We start from the raw sequence: 21,854 nt of genomic DNA on the forward strand, positions 1-21,854 counted from the left end.
ACCCAGAAAACCCACTGTGTGTATTTAAACTTATTAGAAACACTAACCATCCAACACAGTACCATATTCATGGGTGACTATAATTACCCCACTATTAACTGGGAATCCTATAAAACACACAGGCACAGAGACTCCTGGATTTTGAAAACACAAACTACCTGGACCAGACAGTCAATACACCAACCAGGGGTACAGCCATACTGGATCTGGTCTTCACTAATATGGGAGACTGCTGCACACCCTCTACTGTAATGCCTTCCCTGGTAAGGTCAGACCACAAAATGCCCTCCTTTGAAGTAAAACTAAAACCTGGACTATTAACTAAACCTGAAATATTCAGGAACTATTCTAAGGCTAACCTCCTGCTATTAAATGAGAACCTGGCAAAATTTCAAGCCCCCATAAACCCTGAGAACACTTTTGCCTATGCAGAATTGTTCACACAAACCCTGTACAAGCATGTTAATAGCTGCATAGAGGCAGCTGTACCCACCAGGAAGAAGTACAGAACTAACTGAAAAAACAAGCCACCCTGGTGGAATCACAAACTCAACTGGCTGTATAACAGGAGGAAGAAAATCATGACAAAAGTTAGGAGATGCAGCACCCAGCAGGATAAAAGCACTCAGAGAACAAATAAAGTCTTCCAAAGCCAAATTTGAGGTAAGTTTGGCCTCCCAGGCCAAGGACAACCGCAAAGTATTCTTTAGCTATGTCTGCAACCTCAAAGGCAATACACAATTGTGTGCAGAGCTCACTGTAAATGGAACCACCTATACTGAGCCAGAAGATATAGCAAACCTCCCGGCTGATAAATTTGGCTCCAACTTTACTCCTCTCTCTCCCTCAACCTTCCTTCATGAAATATCATCAACTATAACTCCCCCTTCTATCAGTAGGGAACAGGTCCTTAATGCTCTCTCGAAGACCAAAAATACTGTATCAATGGGGTAAGACAATATAATAGGATGCTTTCTAAATAGCATGAAACATGACCTATCAGGGCCTCTGGAATTACTATTTAACTGTAGCCTCCAAACAAGCTTTGTGCCTCATGAATAGAGAAAGGCATGAGTCATCCCTAAAGATAGTGCATCTACAGACCCTGGAAACTGCAGACCTATAAGTCTCATTAGTCTTAAATGTAAAGCCATGGAAAAAATTATCATGGAGATGATCAACAGAGATATAGTAAACCTCCAGACTCTGGATCCAACCCAGTTTGGTTTTGTCAAGGGCAGATTATGCCTACTCAACCTGGTGGACTTCTTCAAGAAGGTCATCAAAGCAATGGATGATGGCAAAATCGCTCACACTGCCTACCTTGACTTGGCCAAAGCATTTGACACAATACCCCACTCAGGCATTGTTGACAAACTAAAAAGGTTAGGTACAAACCTATATGCCACCAGGTGGATAGCCAACTGGCTCACAGACAGCACCCATAAAGTTAGAATTGGGGACTCCACATCTATAAAGAGGCCACTCACAAGTGCAGTCCTTCAGGGATCAGTCCTTGGACCACTCCTTGTTGGCATTTACTTCTGTACAGCCCTCGTGTGATATCTGGCTACAGGAACTAATGCTATTGATACTGCCATATGACCCAGAAGATTCATAACTACATGTGACTGTGGTTTCAGAGTTTCAAGCAGAGACAAGGGCTGAGCACGAAGGTCAAAAATTCTGGAGCTCTGAAGCCTGGCAATTTGGTGGATTTTGTCCAACTAACACCCTATGAATTCTAGACCTTACTGATTTTAGATAATTGACTATGATGCCTAAGTTGTCACAGAACTGGAGTAAAGAGTCTTTGGTGAGATCAATGATGCACTTTTGGGGGCAGTGAGGATCCAATCATCCAAATACAGAAAAAACTGAAAGCTGTGTGGCTGGAGACAGGCCGCAACAACTGCCATGTATTTGGTAAACATATGGGGGCTATGATGAGGCCAAAGGGCAGGGCCCTGAACTGGTAATGATTGGCCCCCCCAGCCAGAAGTGAAGAAACCACCTGGAATACCAATCTATTTTGATGCGATGGTAAGCATCCTTCAGGTTTATCTAGCACATCTAATCATCCTTCTTCAGGAGAGGTAAGATAGGCTGCACCATGACCATCTGAAATTTGGTCTTGCTTAAATCCAAAATTGATCTGATGTCCTTTGCTTTCTTTGGAGCTAAAAAGAGCCTGGAATAGACCCTGGATCCTATCTGGTCTGGTGGCACCTCCTGAATGACTCGATTTATAAACAGCTTTTGAATCTTAGCTGTTGCGTAAGGTCTTTGAATGGGAGGAACATCTGGGAGCCATTTTGGGTGACAATTTGGAACTTCTAAAAAGGGAATGTAATAACCTCTGGATATGACTCCCAGCACCCAGGCATCAGAGGTGATGGCCTCACAGGCTTTTGGTTGGATAGCTCAATGATCCCTGACTGCCTCCAGAGAACAGCAGCCGTGCAATCCTTCAGGATCAATAAAGGGCCACACAGGAGAAAGCCCAACCAAAGCCCTGATTCTGAAAACTGCCCCTGCCCCATGGGCAGTATCCATTATGATCCCCCCCCCGCCCTCTGGAGGAACCCTCTAGAAGAGTGTCCCGGGAAGAGAACTGTGATTTTCTGAAAAAAGAGACACTTATCCCATTTTGATTCCTTGAAAAGGTCAACTGGGGGGAACAAAAGCATCTTCCAATGACAGACAGCGTCTTCCCATCTGGTTTGCTCCTTGTCTTTGACCTTGGATCCAAACAAGGAAGACTCACCAAAAGGAGTACTGATGAAGGGTGCCTTGAAATAATCTGCAAAGTTACACAAATGCATCCAAGTCTGGCGCCACATGGCAATTCCGGAGCATGCCACTCGAGATGCCCCATTGGCCGCTTTTGAGATAAGCCTCGTCAAAATGTTGGCAATGTAAACCAGGGTAGATAACTGAGTCTTCAGCTACTTCTGATTATCTGGAGACTGCTGCACCTTGAGGGTACACTAGGTCCCATTAAAGCCTTGTCAAGTGAGACAGATAATTAAGTGTTCTCAGTACAAAAGTGGCTGAGGCATAGGAATGCTTCCCTAATCGATCCAGCATGGAAAAATCCTTGTTTGTGGGGGGGGGGGTAAATTGAGGAGCTCTCCTCAGAAATCTCCTTCTTGGTGGCCTCAACCAATGGCTTCAGAGGCCACATCCTTACTCCAATGAAGCCTGTCTTTACTGGAGGGGCAAGAACCTTATCTAGGGATGGGCTCCACTGTACCAGGTTCCTTCCACACCCTCTGGAATACCAGGTTATAAGGGTATCTGGAGAGGGAACCACCCAAGGCATGGACTGGCTATCCCAAAGGCCTCCAGAAATACTGACTCCTCCGTTCAGGGGACTTTGGTGGTCCAGCTTCTGTACTGGTGAAGCAGCTTCAGTAAATTGCTGAAAAAGGAATCATCATAAGGCACTTAGGGGAAACCTCTCCTTCCTTGAGGTTAGTATCCTCAGTGAGAGATTCTTCTGGGAAATCCACGTGTTTCCTCTTAACACTTTCTTTTCCTGGAGACCTCCCATTCTGACAAGGCCGGAGAGGAAGACTAAGAGTTGGGAAGCCTGCCATAGGGACAGATTGAAGGCTGGCTGATGTAGGCTGTCCTGGAGCAGATGGATGACTGGCCACAGGTACCGATGAAAAATGGGAGGATGTGCTGGCAGGAGAAATCCAACCCTTCTCCCTTGAGGACAACTTCCTCACTACAACAAACGTCAAGGTGGAGGTGAGCCTCTTGGTTCTAAAGGTTCCAGAACCTGAGGGTTGCAAAGACAGCCTCAAATATGTGGGAGTCATACCTAGACCCAATGTTTGTTAAGATCATTGCCGAGTTGTCTAAAGCCGAATCCCCAAGTGGAAGCAACAATTCCAAAGTAGGAACTGTTGATCCCGACCCAGAAACTCCAGTTTCGACACCACAGTTCTGAGGTCCCATTTAAGTCTGGAACCAGGCTACCAAGAAAAAAGACAGAGCCAAAGATGACCCAGCCATTGGATCTGATCCAGAAATTTAGCCTGCCCCAAAGACACTGGATCTAAGGTGGCTGAGGGAGGAAGCCAGAAGGATGTAGACGAAGGTTCCGGTGCTGGACTCAAGGGGTTAAGGCCTAATTTCATCTGTACCTGAAAAAAAAGACCTCATCAGCTGCTCCAGATCAGAGGTTCTAATGCTGCCCACTGACTGGACAGAAGAAGCTATCAAGGAGAGCTTAGAAGTTCTATGAGGAGAGGATCCAGCATTCTCGATCTGAGCCAGAGAGGCCCTGAACTGGGGCACAGATGGTGAATACTCTGGCAACCTAACAGGAGAAGTGCTCAGAGAGAAAGGGGAAGCTTCCCTTTAACCAAGAAAGGGCTTGGATGTTTGGAGCCAGAGAAGCAATCTTGCTAGATTTGGGGATCGAAGAGGATCAGCTTCAAGCTAGAGATCTGAGCTGAGACAACAGGGATGATGTCAGCACCAGGGCAGACAGGGGAGCCAAAAGTCAGGGAACCTTTGGATCCAATCAGCCTGAGGGAGCAGGTCCAGTGTTTAAGGCTGAAGACCTCTTACACTCCCCTTTGGCATATATGGGGTCTCGCTGCTGGGGCTTCTCAGACCCAGTCTTGGGAGCTGGGGAAGAAGCCACTCCAGAGACAGAAGCAAAAAGCCCTTTCAAAACTAACTTGGCCCTACACTCACTGATATCCCTAGTGCCAAAATTCTCACAAATGAAACATTCAGAATCCAGATGTTCCAGACCTAAACAACAGATAAAGTTTAAGTGCTCCTCCTGGGAAGGCAACTTGTGCCCACAGGAAACACACTTCTTAAAACCTTTTTCCATCTCTCTAAAAATATCAAACCACAGAAGCAACAATAATTACAAAGTACAACACACTAACAATTGTCAACAAAAAGGGGGAGAAGAGAAAAAGACAACCCAACAGCAATTATCTACTTAAATGACTACCTAACTACCCTAGATGGAACAAAGGACAAAAAGGATCACTAACTGAAGGTAAGGAAACCATAAATCTTACCAAACCACTACTCTCTGAACAGGAAAAATAGAGCACAGCTGAAGACCAAGCTCCAGACACAAATGACAATAAACTAGATCTGGGGAGTTGATGGAGGAATGGGGAGTTATGGTTAAGGAAGACGGAGCCAAATTGGCTAAAGACTTTGGAATTGCCCTGTGTTGGATCCGAAGTCCCACTGGTTGAAGCAGACAACATTAGATCACACTTTAACATTTGTTAAAGATGGCATCCTTAGCAATGAGATCCATTCAAATCAATTTCAGTAAGAACTCTATTTACTAGTTTTCAAACTATCTGGCATGAAAAGAAGTATGCAAGGTCAGCGCTAAATATTTAAGGCACACAAACATTTGCCATGCACTACTAGTAATGCAGTGCATACATACATACAGACAGAGTAAAATAAATACTCTTGACAAAGCCCCAGCTGTTTTTTTCAAGAAAGGTGATGTAAAGGAAACAAGAAGTTATGTACTCACCATAACGTTCGATGTATGTAGTCCACCTCACCTCACATTCTTACCCGTGGGTTCGGAGCCAACTCAGCCCTACTCTAGCTCGAAGTCTTCAACTGGCTTGTGGCTAAGAGGTATCCCATGCTGTACTGCTTCCTTTCCCCAGATCTTGTTTGCTGCAAGCTCAGGCAATCACACCCCACACACACAACACATAGAGAGGAAGAATCAGCCCAACAACAAAAGGAGTACTGAAACCAAAACTAACCCCTAGGCCCTCCAGGAGGAGGAAGTCGGGAGGGTAAGTAAGAATGTGAGGCGAGATGGACTACATACATCGAACGTTATGATGAGTACATAACTTCTTGATGTTATGTAGTCCAATCTCGCCTACATTCTTCCCCGTGGGATAGCGTCCCCAGTATCTGAACCTTGGGCGGCTCAGTGGAAAATACTCCTGAGCACTGTGGAACCAAAGGAAGATCTGCCTCTGGATATCAAATCCAATTTGTAGTGACTGATACCCATGTAGCCGCAGCACAAATATTATCCATAGACATCCTGGCCTGAAATGCCGTAGAGGTAGACATTGATCGTGTAGATTGAGCCTTCACCTTAAAAGGTAATTCCTTACCGCTTGAGGCATAAATGAAGGAAATACAACTAGAGATCCATCTGGATAAGGTTACTTTAGAGACAGGAGACCCACGTCTATTGTCTGAAAACGAGACAAATAGCTGATCTGATTTCCTAAGATCCTTCGTTCTATGTAAATAGAAATGCAATTGTCTATGAACATCTAGCTGGTGGAATTTGAATTCTGCCTTATTAGAAAATTCTGGGAAAAACACAAGCAGCTCAATAGACTGGTTGAGGTTAATAACCGAAGCAACCTTTGGCATAAAGGAAGGATTTGGTCTGAGGGAAACCCTATCCTTGTGAAATACCAAGTAAGGAGGTCTAACTGACAAAGCTTGGAACTCAGAGATTCGCCTAGCTGAAGTGATGGCTACCAAAAAGATTGTCTTCCATGACAAATATTTCAAGTCACAAGTAGCTGTAGGCTCAAAGGGAGATGAAGTGAGATACTCTAGCACAAAATTGAGGTCCCATGGCATTACGGGGTCAATGACTGGGGGCCAAAGCATCATAGTACCTTTTAAAAATGTCTTACAAAGTCTATGTGCCATTAGACTGGGTTCATTAGCGACATGAAAGGTGGAAATAGCCGCTAACTGAACTTTAATTTTTGCAGCAGCTGACCCCTGACTGAAAAGCATGGAGAGAAATTCCAGAACTGATGAAATTGGTGCAGTGTAAGGGTCAATCTGCCTTTCATGAGTCCAGATGGAGAATCTTTTCTATTTACTGGAATAAATCTTCCTAGTCGAAGGCTTATGGGAAGAAGACAGAATATGAACTACTTCGGAGAAAAAGGATGAAGCCTGACTAGTGATGGAACTGGAGTAGCCAAGCTGTCAACCGGAGGGTCTGAAGAAAGGGATGGAATTGCCCGGACATATGAGTCAATAGGTCTGCCTCTGGGTCCAGAATCCAGGGGTCGTCCATGAGACAGGGATGGAGAAAGGGGAACCAAATTTGACAAAGCAAGTGTGGAGCAATCAGAATCATTCTGCTTCCCAAGAATTGTGCTTTCTGAATAACCTTTGCTATCAGAGGAACAGGTGGGAAGGCATAAAGTAGACCGGAGGGCCAATCCTGAACTACAGCGTCCCTGGGTGTCTCCCCCTGAGGGGGGATGAGGGTGAAGTAGCTGCTGCACTTGGTATTGAGGGGACTGGCAAACAGATCGCAGCACGGCTGACCCCATCTGTGGAAATTCTGCTCTGCAACCTGCTTGTTCAAGGACCACTCGTGAAGCATCAGAACAGCTCTGCTCAACCTGTCAGCAATCACATTGGACTTCCCCGGAATGTGCGTTGCCACAAGAAAGCGTTGGGAAGACACTGCCCACTGCCACACTTGAATAGCCTCTCTGCAAAGGGGATACGACTTGGTTCCTCCCTGTTTGTTCAGATACCATACCACCGACATGTTGTCTGAGTGGATTGCAATCATCCTAAGAGGAAGAAAGCTCTGAAGTGCTTGCAATGCTAATAGCACTGCTCTCATCTCCAAGACATTGATATGCAAATGTATCTCGTGAGCTTTCTATGGGACCTTGGACTGTCCTGCTGAGATAATACCCCCCCCCCCCAATCTGGGAGGCATCCATGGCAACTGGAGGAGGTGGAACGAAGAGCTTTCCCACATTGAGATTGCTGGTCTGAAGCCACCAGTGTAGATCCTGCTTGCACTTGTCTGTAACCATAATAAGATGAGAAAGCGGAAGGTGTTGTAGGGACCACTGAGTAAAGAGCAGCCATTGAAGGAGCCACATGTGTAGTCTTGCAAGAGGGACTAGCATACTAGCATAATTGTGGCAGCCATTGTCCCTAAGAATTTGAGAACCATTTTTGCCTTTACCTTTTTCAGTGGAAGCAACGCATAGATCTGTTGTTGCAAAACCTGAATTCTTTCTTGTGGTAAGAAAGCCCTCATGAGCACGGTGTCTAACTCAGCGCCTATAAAGGTGACACGCTGCAAGGGCAACAAGGCAGACTTTTCCCAGTTTAGTGTGATACCCAATCGTTGACACAGCGCAATGGTGGCATCCCTGGTCTGTAGTAGTAGATGGCTGGTGGTGGCAGACAGGTGCCAGTCATCTAGGCACGGAAACACTTGGAATCCCTGATGTCTCAAGTTAGCCGTCACCACTGCCATACATTTGGTGAACACCCTGGGGACTGTGGTGAGACCAAAGGGCATGGCTCAAAACTGAAAATGACTGGCTCCCAGCCAGAAGCGTAAATGACTTCTGGATGCCCTGTCCATCTTTATATGGTAGTAAGCATCCTTGAGGTCGATGGAGCACATCCATACTTCTTTCCCCAACAATGGGAGAATAGACTGTAAAGTGACCATTCGGAACTTGGACTTTTTTTACATGGAGGTTCAAGCGGCTGAGATCCAAGATGGGTCTCAGGTCCCCTGTTCTTTTCAGCACCAAAAAGAATCTTGAGTACGTCCCTAATCCGAGCTGATCTGAGAGGGCATGCTGGATGGCTCCTTCTGCTAGCAGCTTTTGAACTTCTGAAGCTGCGGAATCCCTTTGACTGGGTGAAGCATCTGAGATTCTCTTGGTTGGTGGGGGATGAGAAGAGAAGGAATATGATATCCTCCGGAAATTGTCTTTAATACCCACTCGTCCTGGGTGATGCCTTGCCAGGCTTCTGGGTATAGCAAAATGCAACCCCCGACTGGCTCTGGAGAAGCGCAGTCGGGCCTCCCATCAGGAGCACTGGTAGGAGGAACCGCAAAAGGAATCGTGGTCCCCCTGGTTACGCGGGTCTCCTCCGCCTCTAGGGCGGCATCTACTTGAGTTACCACCCCCTCCCCTGTCTCTGGAGGGGGAATCACTTTGTGCATCTTGAAAAAACCTCTGCGGCTTTCTGAACCACATTTTCCCACCCTTCTGGCCCTTGGGATAAGGTCTAGAAGGCATAGAAAAATGGACTCTCACGGCAGACAGGGTTTTTCCTTCCTGCTCGCACCTAGTGAGAGTATCCTTCACCTTGGTTCCAAACAACGATGAACCGTCAAATGGGACGTTGGTGAACGTAGACTTGAAGGTCTCCGCGAAATTACACAGACGCATCCAGGAGTGCCTCCTAAGGGAGACTCCTGAACTAGCTGCTCTACTCACTCCATCGGCTGCATGAGAGATCAGCCTCATGGAGGAGTTAGCAATGGAATTTAGGGTAGACATCTGGGCATTGACCTTCTGAGCCACTGCGTCAGAAACGTTACTCTGCAGAGACTCCCCAAGCTCTTTCAGGAGATCTCTTTGGAGCCGTGTAAAATGAGACAAATAGTTCAGCGACCGCAGAGTAAAGGCCGCTGAAGAAAACATATGCTTCCCATACTGGTCCATGGTCCTTGACTCCTTGTTAAGGGGATAGATGGTAGATGAAGTCTCAGCTAGTTCCTTCTTGGTGGCCGCTGCCACCACCATGGCATCTACTGGAATGCCCTTTGTGAGAAATTCCTTGTCAGTGGGGGCTGACAGAAACTCGTTGGGTCTCCTGGGGACTGGTTCCACAGTGTCAGGGGTTTCCCACACCCTTCGACAAACACCGTCCAGGAGTTCATCGAATGGGGGAGAAACCCAAGAGGTGAAGGTTTGAAACCCAAAGGCCTTCAGGAACACAGACTCCTCTTTAGAGGGAGATTTGGAGGGCCAGTCGCCTCTCTGCTTCAAGATCTCCAGGATATCTGAGAAAGAGATATCATCAGAAGACGACCTGGGGGACCATTCTGACTCCTCGAGGTCGGTGTCCAAAGTGATAGACTCATCCTGGGAGTCGATGTGCTTCCTCTTGCACACTCTTTTTCTGGGTGGCTCCTCAGGCAAACACTCTGGGGAGCCCTCAGAAAGTTGAGGACCACTCATGGAGGTATCCTGAGGCCTTGGGTCGCCGATGTCCAAGGACAGAGGGTGATAAGAAACTGATACGGGTGTCGGAGGGGGTAGAGTGTCGGTGCCATCAGACGCAGCTGAAGAACTGGCCAGCATGCTCCGCATGGCCTTGAAAGCTGATCCCCCCGGCTCCGAAGAACGACCAACCGTGGAAGCCCTCGGAGCCAAAGGGATAAGGTAGGGCCCAAGCTCACTCGTGTGAAGCACTGAGCAGAAGGCTCGGAGCCGAAGAAGATCGACCCGAGACTTCTCCCTCGGGTCCAACCAAGGAACTATGAGCCCTGGTCCCCGTGGACGAACTGACAGGGTCGGAGCGGAGATCGGAACCGAGATACCAGGATGGGCTACTGGAGCCGACACAAAGGCATAAGACGGAACCGACAACTCTGGCTCCGAAGGCCGAGAAAGGCTCGGAGGAGGAACATACGAGGATGGATGGGTGACAGGCTCCAGGGCCGATTGGGCTGGAGCCGAAAACAATTTGGCCAACACCGGTGATTGGAACAGTCTCTGTACCACTCTATCCACATCATCGTCTGAGAGAGTCCTGGAGGACCTAGAGGATAAGGTCGGAGATCTGGACCTCCCTACAGAAGGAGACTTGCGAGAGGGAGAAACCGGTCTGGAAACTGGAGACCGGCTCCAAACAAGTATCTCCATCACCGGCTCCAAGAGACTGAGAGCCGATGTTGACTTGGTCAATTCACCCACTTCCTTCGGCCCCGAAGCCAATGGAGCTGAGGAAGCTGAAGTAGACTTGGCAACTTTCTCTGGTGGCTCCGATAAAACTAATGGAGCAAGAGAGCGTTTTTTTGATTTAGAGGTCTTGTCTGCTTTAGAGGGAGAGGACTTATACCTAGAAGCCCTCTCCAAGTCTTCTTTGAAAGAGGGTTTCAATAATCCCTTCAGAATCAGTTTGTTCTTCCTCTCTTGAAGAATGAGTGTGCTAAAGGCGTGACAGAACACACAGGATTCTTGGAGGTGGATAGCCCCCAAGCAATATACACACACAGAGTGCCCATCAGTAATAGACATGTTATATCCACACTTATCACATTTTTTGAAGCCCGAAGGCTTGTGTTCTTTTGTACCCTTAGACATATTGGTAGACACTGTACACAATATGAGAAGACAAACCCGACACCAACAACAGAAAAAAAACGTGGGAACTATGCCTCTAAGTTAAATGGTCATAGAACAGTAAACACCACAGGGAAGAAAGGACCTCTAAGTTAAACAGCCCTGACAAACAAAACAAGGCAGGACTAGGTCCTCTAAGTTAAACGGCCCTAGCCCAAAGGGATGGGGCAACACCGGGACAAGCACACACAGGAAAAGTGGGACACACAACTAGAAGGGAGGACTAGGTCCTGTAACTGAAATAGGCCTAGCCCGTAAAAAGGAAGAAACGCAAACGGGATACCAAGACAAAAAGCCAAACAGGCTGCACAAACAGTGTTCTTATCAAAAAACAGAGACTAGCTATGAAAATAGCTTTTGGAGCAACAAACTACTAAAAAATTGAAGAAAGTTATACTTAGCCACGGCCATGAGCGAGACCACATCTGAGCTGTACGAGCGGCAAACAAGATCTGGGGAAAGGGAGCAGTGCAGCATGGGATACCTCTTAGCCACAAGCCAATTGAAGACTTCGAGCTAGAGTATGGCCGAGTCGGAGCTGAGGTTCGGCTCCGAACGTGCGGGTAAGAATGTAGGCGAGATTGGACTACATAACATCCATTGGTTAAATGTAATCCACATCAACCTATTGCAGCAGTGTTACAAAAGTACATACAAACTTTGTATATATCTCCATGGATGACAACTCTTACTTCAAACAGTCAGGGAGACATAGGGAAGATGTTTATTACAAAATAAAATGGCACAAAGAGCAAATACAAATGCTGCTCTTGTTCATAGGTGGTTATTAGGCTGCTGGCACAAGGGCTATAATTAATCATCCACTAGGCCAGTTTATGTTTCAATAGTGTTACAGTTGAGCTTTGCTTCATGGGAAGCCTGTTCCAGAGAAGAAGATAATCTTTAAAACACATTCCTGCACCTCCAGCATGTCCTATTTATGTCACAGATGAGGTTTGGGTCCTTAGAATGGATATTTCTAATGCTATTTGTTTTGTGGATATGCAACAAATTCATCAGTGTGGGATCAGGGAAGATGCCATGTATACTAGACATAGAGCAACAAGCAGCGGTCTATAAGAGGCTGAGTACAAGGAAAGGGCTTTGAGATGGTCTGCATAGGACTTGCTGTTTACTCCCTCTATTCTTTTTGTCAACTGCAATGTTCATTCTATAGCTACAGTGATGGGAAAGACTAACCATTTATCTAAATATAACCTGCAATAGACAAGAGTAATAAAACAAACTGCATCCTGCACTGTAAAAGCAATTGCAGACAGTTAAACTAAATATAAAATGGTTGGAAAAGTATATTAATCTTTCCACAACCACTTCTTTCAACATCAAAAACCTTCATCCACCCATTTTTTAAATTGTTTGTCCAGGTCAGGGTCATGTTGGCAGCAAGCTAAGTATAGCAGACAGGATTTCCTTGCACCCAGTAACATTTTCCAGATTATCCTGTGAGATCTCAAGGAGTTCCCAGGCAAACTGAAAGATATAATTCCCTCCGATAAGTCTTAGTCTGCCCCAGGGCAGCTTTTTCTTATTTTGTTTATTTATCCTTTTGTTGACAGGGTTAGTCCCACAAAGCTAGTACACTCTTTTCAGTGGAGACCTGTGTTGGTATTTACGCTACTAGGGGAAATTTGGCCAGGGAGTCTAGGAACTTCCCCTACTCTCTTTGATAGGTGTCATGGAATCTTTTACACCCCCTTGAGCTACCACCAACTCAGGCAGATGGGACCTCAGTTTAACATCTCATCTGAAGGACGACACAATCAGGAGTGCAGCACCCTTCTTAAAACCTCCCCAACATTCTGAGCCAAAGACAGGTGTGCTACCTGTTGAGCCACTGACACTGCATCTTTCCATTGAGCTAAACCAGGTACAGGTCCTGTTGGAGGCACCCATGGGAGTATCATCCCAAAGTGCTCAAACCTCATCAGTGGCTGCTCCCAACGTGAAGACACACTGGATGTAGGCTTACACCTGTGTTCTTCAGTGGCAATATCTCAGAAGTCACTTGCTTGCTCTTGTCAGCATGAGATGAAAGATTGTTCAAGATCATTGTGTGCTGTTTTGGGAGTTTCCTCCTCCCCGAGTTTTGTGCAACAATAAGATTAAGGGAGTGGGGGACATAAGGGACAGGACAAAAAACTAGTTATGTACTCATCATAATGACAGATCCATGTGATCTTTTTTTCATGTGGTTCAACCTTTGGATTACTGGATCCAAGCTCAGCAACTTTTCTGAAGCTGTGGATCCAGAGCTCTGACTCCTCCCCATCCATAATCCCCCTCTTCCCCCAAATACCTCAGATCGAGTTTGCCTACTTATCAATAAACAATTTTCATTACCTCAGCAAAGATAATCCCAGAAAGGTTGCAACTAATTGAGGTTATAAAATGATATGGGTCTTGGTTACGTCCATTCAATCAAACAGGAGCACCAAATGAGAATTTTGGAAAGGGGAAGGAGACAGGGAAGATGAACCACATGAAAAGAAGACAACTTGGATCTATCATTATGGTGAGTACATAACTTTTAAATCTGATGTTGTCTTTTTTCATCTGATTCAAACTTTGTGACAAACTCCCTAGCTACCAAAAATCCCTGGGTGGTAGCAAGGAAGTATATTCCTGAGAATGGTGGAGTCAAAAGATGTATGGAATTGTGACTGTTCATCCAGCTTGTAATGGGATATGAATGTGTGAACTGTGGACCAAGTTGCTGCAGAATAGATTTCGTCAATAGGAACTCTCCACATAAAGGCAGTAGAAGTAGCAACAGACCTTGCTGACTCAGATTTTAGTTTCTTGGTTAAAGAAAGACCACATTTTTCATAGACAAAAGCTACACAATCTGAAAACCACCTTGATAGTATGACTTTAAAACACTCTGGCCTAACTTTGCTCTTGAGAAAGCTACAAACAGTTGATTAGATTTCCTACAATCTTTAGTCCTGTGGAGATAAAATCTAAGTCGTCTGTGAACATCTAATAAATGCAGTACATGCTACTTTGTTAGAAAACTTCCAAAAGAATACTGGTAAATTAATGGTTAAATTAAGGTTAATTTCAGATGCCACTTTTGGAATGAATGTGAATTTGTCCTTAAAAAAAACTATCCTTATGAAAGATCGAAGAAGGAGATTTATAAGAAAATGCTTGCAACTCAGAGATCATCATCTCCAAAATGATGGCCACCAAGGAGATGGTCTTCCAAGAAAAATACTTTAAATCAGCTGTTGCTGTGAGTTTGAAGGGAGGTTTTGTTAATACTTGAAGTGAGATAGTGTGGATCCCTTACAATAGTCTCAATAAAAAGCTTCCTTTCAGAAAGGCCTTTGAAATTTTTGGTGAAGCTATAGCAGTCTGTGTCCAATATAGAAACTGGAAATAGCTGCAAATTGTACTTTGACTGTTAAAAAGCTACAGGCTTTTTGGTAAAGTTCTGACAAGAAGATTAGAATAGAAGGGACAAGAGTTGAGAAAGGATCTATCCCTTTAGAAGATATCCAGATTGAAAATATCTTCCATTTGCTGAGGTAAGCTTTCCTAGTACTGGAGTTTTATGAAGCTGAGAAAACATGAACCACCTGAGCAGAAAGCATGGCATGTCTGGCTTCCATTAAAATTGGAGGAACCCTGTGGCTAGCTTTAATGTTTCTGGGTAAGGGAGAGGCTGTCCAGATGGGTGAGTCAGAAGATCTTGACAGTAGCCCAATATCTAAGCGGATGTACTAAAGGGAGCCAAAGGAAGGGAAACCAATTTTGCTGGGGCCAATAGACAGCAATAAGGATTACCATGGCCTTGTAATTTCTTGCCTTCTGAATAAGTTTATCATTACAGCAAAGGGGAAAAGCATATAAGAAACCAAAAGGACAACTGTGAACAAGAGTGGCCTCAGTGACTGTCCCTCAGGGGAATTAGGACAAAGTAACTGCTACACTTGTTTAGATACAAAGCAAAAGACTGCAGCATGGCTGACCCTAGTGGCTGAAGATTTCATTCTCCACTGTTTGACTGAGGGACCACTCATGGGGCAGAAGGATGTATCTGCTCAATTTGGCCACTAATACATTGTAAGTCCCTGGGATATGCATTACAATGAGTAAGCAATGGGAGGACATCACCCATTGTCATACTCTCATTTTCTCCCGGCACAAAGTATATGAATGGGTTCTGCCTTGCTTGTTGATGTACCAAACTACTACCATGTTGTCAGTCAGATCACATCCTTGGGCAAAAAGTCCTGGAAAGCCTGCAACTCTCATCTCCAAGACACTGATGTGAAGACTGGCCTCCACGTGCAGCCACAAACCCTAGACCATCTTTCCTTCAAAACGCCCTCCACCCCCACCACAAGAGGGAAGCATCTGTGATTACTACGGCCATGGGAGGTTGCGGAGAAAAGGGTTGACCTTCCAGAAGAGCTATTGATATCAGCCACGATCTGATGTGAGACCTGCAAATGGGTGTCAGATGGATATCAGCATGAATAGGCTAGGATTCACTACAGAACTCATGTGGGATATGATAAGGGGAACCAAATTTATTGCCAAAGCCATCAGTCCCTAGCAGTCATAGAATAAGTCCTGCAGGGGTCAAGGGGTGCTGTGGGAGGCTGGCTATCTGACTGCTCATTTTCTGGTTGCATCCAATGAACTCTAACTGTTGTGTGGGTGTTTACTGGCTCTTTGCTTGATTGACTGCGATTTCCAATTTTTGAAAAAGTCCCATTGTTGAATCAGAAGATCCCTGGCTGTGGTGGTAAGGAGCCAGTCATCTAAATATGGGGCCACCTGGAACCCTAGCAGTCTGAGATAAGCTGTGACCACTGCCATGCAATTCATGAACACCTGTAGGGCCTGCGGTCAGACTGAAGGACAGAGCTCTAAATTGGAATGGCTTAGCTCCCAGCTGGAAACAGTGAACTCTGCTTGATTGCCTCACTATTTTGATATGGTAGCAGGCATCCTGGAGATCTGTACAGCACATCCAATCTTCCTTCCTCAGAAGAGGCAGATTGGCCTGAACTATGACCATCGGTAACTTTGTCTCTTTTACAAACTGAGATGATGGAGGTCCAAAATTGGTCCTCGGTGTCCATTCTTTTGGAATTAAAATGCACCTGGAATAGACTCCAGATTTTACCTGAACTGAGGGAACCTGCTGGATGACTTTTTCCCAACAACTTTAAGACTTCTGCTGTTGCAGATTCCATCTGATCAGGTGGCATTGTGGGAATCCTTCTTTCCTTTAGAGGGGAGATAAAAGAGGAAATAAACTCCCATAAATGGCACTGAGAAGAGAAAATAACAACTTGGCAACAAAATATTTGTCAGAGCCCTCAAAAGCACATCCTTCTAATTTGGGTTTTCCAAGTTGCTGCAGAATAGATTTCGTCAATAGGAACTCTCCACATAAAGGCAGTAGAAGTAGCAACAGACCTTGCTGACTCAGATTTTAGTTTCTTGGTTAAAGAAAGACCACATTTTTCATAGACAAAAGCTACACAATCTGAAAACCACCTTGATAGTATGACTTTAAAACACTCTGGCCTAACTTTGCTCTTGAGAAAGCTACAAACAGTTGATTAGATTTCCTACAATCTTTAGTCCTGTGGAGATAAAATCTAAGTCGTCTGTGAACATCTAATAAATGCAGTACATGCTACTTTGTTAGAAAACTTCCAAAAGAATACTGGTAAATTAATGGTTAAATTAAGGTTAATTTCAGATGCCACTTTTGGAATGAATGTGAATTTGTCCTTAAAAAAAACTATCCTTATGAAAGATCGAAGAAGGAGATTTATAAGAAAATGCTTGCAACTCAGAGATCATCATCTCCAAAATGATGGCCACCAAGGAGATGGTCTTCCAAGAAAAATACTTTAAATCAGCTGTTGCTGTGAGTTTGAAGGGAGGTTTTGTTAATACTTGAAGTGAGATAGTGTGGATCCCTTACAATAGTCTCAATAAAAAGCTTCCTTTCAGAAAGGCCTTTGAAATTTTTGGTGAAGCTATAGCAGTCTGTGTCCAATATAGAAACTGGAAATAGCTGCAAATTGTACTTTGACTGTTAAAAAGCTACAGGCTTTTTGGTAAAGTTCTGACAAGAAGATTAGAATAGAAGGGACAAGAGTTGAGAAAGGATCTATCCCTTTAGAAGATATCCAGATTGAAAATATCTTCCATTTGCTGAGGTAAGCTTTCCTAGTACTGGAGTTTTATGAAGCTGAGAAAACATGAACCACCTGAGCAGAAAGCATGGCATGTCTGGCTTCCATTAAAATTGGAGGAACCCTGTGGCTAGCTTTAATGTTTCTGGGTAAGGGAGAGGCTGTCCAGATGGGTGAGTCAGAAGATCTTGACAGTAGCCCAATATCTAAGCGGATGTACTAAAGGGAGCCAAAGGAAGGGAAACCAATTTTGCTGGGGCCAATAGACAGCAATAAGGATTACCATGGCCTTGTAATTTCTTGCCTTCTGAATAAGTTTATCATTACAGCAAAGGGGGGAAAAGCATATAAGAAACCAAAAGGACAACTGTGAACAAGAGTGGCCTCAGTGACTGTCCCTCAGGGGAATTAGGACAAAGTAACTGCTACACTTGTTTAGATACAAAGCAAAAAGACTGCAGCATGGCTGACCCTAGTGGCTGAAGATTTCATTCTCCACTGTTTGACTGAGGGACCACTCATGGGGCAGAAGGATGTATCTGCTCAATTTGGCCACTAATACATTGTAAGTCCCTGGGATATGCATTACAATGAGTAAGCAATGGGAGGACATCACCCATTGTCATACTCTCATTTTCTCCCGGCACAAAGTATATGAATGGGTTCTGCCTTGCTTGTTGATGTACCAAACTACTACCATGTTGTCAGTCAGATCACATCCTTGGGCAAAAAGTCCTGGAAAGCCTGCAACTCTCATCTCCAAGACACTGATGTGAAGACTGGCCTCCACGTGCAGCCACAAACCCTAGACCATCTTTCCTTCAAAACGCCCTCCACCCCCACCACAAGAGGGAAGCATCTGTGATTACTACGGCCATGGGAGGTTGCGGAGAAAAGGGTTGACCTTCCAGAAGAGCTATTGATATCAGCCACGATCTGATGTGAGACCTGCAAATGGGTGTCAGATGGATATCAGCATGAATAGGCTAGGATTCACTACAGAACTCATGTGGGATATGATAAGGGGAACCAAATTTATTGCCAAAGCCATCAGTCCCTAGCAGTCATAGAATAAGTCCTGCAGGGGTCAAGGGGTGCTGTGGGAGGCTGGCTATCTGACTGCTCATTTTCTGGTTGCATCCAATGAACTCTAACTGTTGTGTGGGTGTTTACTGGCTCTTTGCTTGATTGACTGCGATTTCCAATTTTTGAAAAGTCCCATTGTTGAATCAGAAGATCCCTGGCTGTGGTGGTAAGGAGCCAGTCATCTAAATATGGGGCCACCTGGAACCCTAGCAGTCTGAGATAAGCTGTGACCACTGCCATGCAATTCATGAACACCTGTAGGGCCTGCGGTCAGACTGAAGGACAGAGCTCTAAATTGGAATGGCTTAGCTCCCAGCTGGAAACAGTGAACTCTGCTTGATTGCCTCACTATTTTGATATGGTAGCAGGCATCCTGGAGATCTGTACAGCACATCCAATCTTCCTTCCTCAGAAGAGGCAGATTGGCCTGAACTATGACCATCGGTAACTTTGTCTCTTTTACAAACTGAGATGATGGAGGTCCAAAATTGGTCCTCGGTGTCCATTCTTTTGGAATTAAAATGCACCTGGAATAGACTCCAGATTTTACCTGAACTGAGGGAACCTGCTGGATGACTTTTTCCCAACAACTTTAAGACTTCTGCTGTTGCAGATTCCATCTGATCAGGTGGCATTGTGGGAATCCTTCTTTCCTTTAGAGGGGAGATAAAAGAGGAAATAAACTCCCATAAATGGCACTGAGAAGAGAAAATAACAACTTGGCAACAAAATATTTGTCAGAGCCCTCAAAAGCACATCCTTCTTGATCAGGCAGCAAAGAAGATCTAAGGTATATGGGGCAGACAGAGATTATAGGTAGGGAAGGAGTCAGAGCCCTGGATCCACAAAAAGCTGCAGAGGCTGGATCCAGTCAGATCTGATAACCCAAAGTTGAATCAGACAAAAAAAAAAAAAGACAACACTGGATCTAAGCCTCTATCGTAATTACATGCAATACATGTTTTTGAGGTATTAGGACTGAGGACATGAGATGTGAATGACTCAGTTACATTCTTTCACAGTAAAAACATAGCTCTACCCTGAGATCCACCCAGCTTGCCAAACTCTTTTATCTATCATGAGCAGCAAGCCTAGGTATTCTCCAATGGGACCTCATTTCTTCATCCAGTGGCCACAATCTCATCCCTTCAGCCACTACCCAAAGCTCTGGCTACAGGTTCGGCTGTGAACATGAAATGACTGGTAAAAGGAGAACTTTCTTATGAATTTGCTCCAACTTCAGCAACATAACTCAATTACAACACCCACAGTAATGTTGCCACTGCATCCTTCCATTGGTCATTCTTCTACCTTCACTCCTGAACATTTCTCAAAAGCTTAAAGTCTTCCATCTGATGCAAATGCTCCCTTTCACACGCAATCAGTAATCCTCTTTTTTTTCCATTCCTCTTCTACAATTTGTACAAGTTTCCCCTTTTTCTCCCTGTACTCTTAAACCCTCCTTGTAAGAGAACTACTTTTCTCCTAAACCCCACCAATATTAATCATGACTGTACTTGTCTGCATCTGTTAATGGATGTTTATATTATACATACACACACAAACATTTATATATATATATATATATATATATATATATATATATATATATATACACACACACACACACACACACACACACACACACACACACACACACACACACACACACACACACACACACACACACACACACACACACACACACACACACACACACACACACACACACACACACACACACACACATTTTGCATTTCATTGCTTCAATATTGTTTTATAATTCTATTTTGCATGCATATTGTCTCAGTTTGTCTTTCCGTATTATTTTATTAGAAAATAAAGTGTGGCCTGTGTGCATTTTCCATGCTATAGTTACCCCCCTCAAGTTTAGAATTTTTTTACATATATTTGTCTGCTTATCACATTCATTAACTCTGGTCAGGGCATGGCTAAAAATGATTGTTAGGAAAGTCCACTCACCAAGTTACCAAACAAATAAGAAGTGACAATGACCAGTGTCTTTAAGTTGTGAACAATATTACTGGTACATCTGTCAGGAATAGTCAAAGAGGCTAAAAATCCATGTGAAATGGTGCCATCATTACGATGGACATTCCAAAGTCATGATCAGCAGACAGCAATACTATTTACCCACCCACAACCCTCCTTTTCCTCTTTTTTTCCACATGGGGTCAGGATGTCGCATCAACAGTGACCATCATCTATTGCCAAATTTCATCAAAAAGAGACACCTCCTACGAAAAATATTTTTTGCTGTATTGCTACCTTAAATTGCCCTTGCACAAGTTCAGATCACGAGAGAGCTCTTTTCCATTTGTAGACTATTTCAAACACAAAGGCAATGTAATTAATTCTTTAATTACAGTGCATACAAATGGCAAAAGCTATGCACAGTTCTTGAGAAGTATTTACTGACCTTGCATATCTGGAAGAGTCAATGTCTTGATACAGCATGAAAGATCATAGACCATCAAAGGTGAAAGAAAAAGTTTAACTTTACAAGCATAAAGTGATCCCCAACAGGCCAATATTAGTCAAGTTTAAATGCAAGTGACGTTAAACAAAAGTTGCATACTGAGAAAGTCCCACAGTGAAGTAGTAAGGAATTCCAACAGCATTACATTATTCTCACAACCACAGGTGCTAACAGTCATGCAGAAGGTGAAATAACTGGATTATTATTTCTTATGATACTGGATATTTAACTCCTCACATCTATTAAGTAAAGGGTGAAATAACTGGGGATTATTTTGCATGATACTGAAGATTTTCCTCTCTCTAGTTTAAGGAATTAGACATGTTTGTTACTAGCACAGTTAAATATTAGATTTCTGACTGAACAATAAGGTTTAAAAGCACAAAACAAATAACCCTAGTCATGGACTACAAAAAGAAAAAGTCAGAAATTGTACACTTCTTATTGAATACTTTAGAGATGGTTGGTCCAACTATGCTTGGTTTCAATGCGCTTCAGACTTTCTCAACATGTACTACTTTTTTTTTGGTGGGGGGGGGGGTGCAAAGAAAATAGTCCTACATCATCCTCACCCAAGAAACCCACACCCAACAAAAATTCTGCTTCATAAAACAGAACTACTTTAAATGTGGAATAACATATGAGCCATTAAAACCAGGGTAGAGCAGACACATATGTAAATATGCCAACATGGACTGGACACAGCAGTAACTAGCAAAATATGGCCCTAACCCCACTCTCCAGATCTCAAACCAAAGGTCTTCAATCAGAATCTTCTACGTATGGTGCAAGCAAGGCTCAGAAAATGTGGTGGCAGATACAAGCTTCTACTTAAAAGTTACCTAGACACCACTGCCATCAGCATCTCACCATACAAAACTTACC

The 21,854-nt window shown here is 44.2% G+C and overlaps 1 protein-coding gene across 1 annotated transcript in view; it reads right to left on the reverse strand.

Moving 5' to 3' along the window:
- The window catches only part of LOC122803758 (lanosterol synthase-like), a 792,945-nt gene that overhangs the window by 516,503 nt on the left and 254,588 nt on the right, over positions 1 to 21,854 (reverse strand). The gene's annotated exons all lie outside the window — the stretch shown is intronic.

The sequence above is a fragment of the Protopterus annectens genome, chromosome 6.part0 (assembly GCF_019279795.1).
Source record: "Protopterus annectens isolate FY-2018-M chromosome 6.part0, PAN1.0, whole genome shotgun sequence".
Lineage (NCBI taxonomy): Eukaryota > Metazoa > Chordata > Ceratodontiformes > Protopteridae > Protopterus > Protopterus annectens.